Here is a 573-nt window from a genome sequence, read left to right as displayed (position 1 = left end):
AAAGGAAATGGGGGGGGGGGGGGGTTGTGTTGAATTCATTGCAAACTCACCTGGAATTGGACACATGAAGAGCTCTCAGCCACTCGTCAGGTTGTGAGGCACCAAGCATATGGGCATCATTAATTGTGGGAGGAGAGAGAGGAAATTTTCTGGGAACCCAAAACTTGTGGAAACGTACATGGAAGAGCCCATAATCTGAAAGTTAGTGAAAGATCACGAGGTGACTTTTTGTAATCATGTGGAACATAGCGTGTACGCTTTCTAGTGAAAGAGAGAGACAGACCAAACATTCTGACATGAAAAATATAAATTTGGGTCATTTGGAAGGTATGAAGTTGGTTTTGAAAAGGTTTTTTTAAAATAATATATATTAAAAAAATATATTTTTTATTTATTTTTAATATTAATATATTAAAATGATTTGAAAAGATAAAAAATTTTGACTTGACGCAAAATTAAATTTTAAAAATTCCAATTAAAAAGCAGCGCAAACACATTCTTAATTAATAAAAAGTTCAATTTCATAATTTAACTATCAAAGTACGCATTTGCTTGTTGCTGGCCGGGGGTATG

This window comes from Populus euphratica, unplaced genomic scaffold (assembly GCF_000495115.2).
Source record: "Populus euphratica unplaced genomic scaffold, PopEup_1.0 scaffold9.1, whole genome shotgun sequence".
In the NCBI taxonomy this organism is placed as follows: domain Eukaryota; kingdom Viridiplantae; phylum Streptophyta; class Magnoliopsida; order Malpighiales; family Salicaceae; genus Populus; species Populus euphratica.
The sequence above is the reverse complement of the archived record's forward strand: the minus strand, read 5'-3'. Positions refer to the sequence as shown.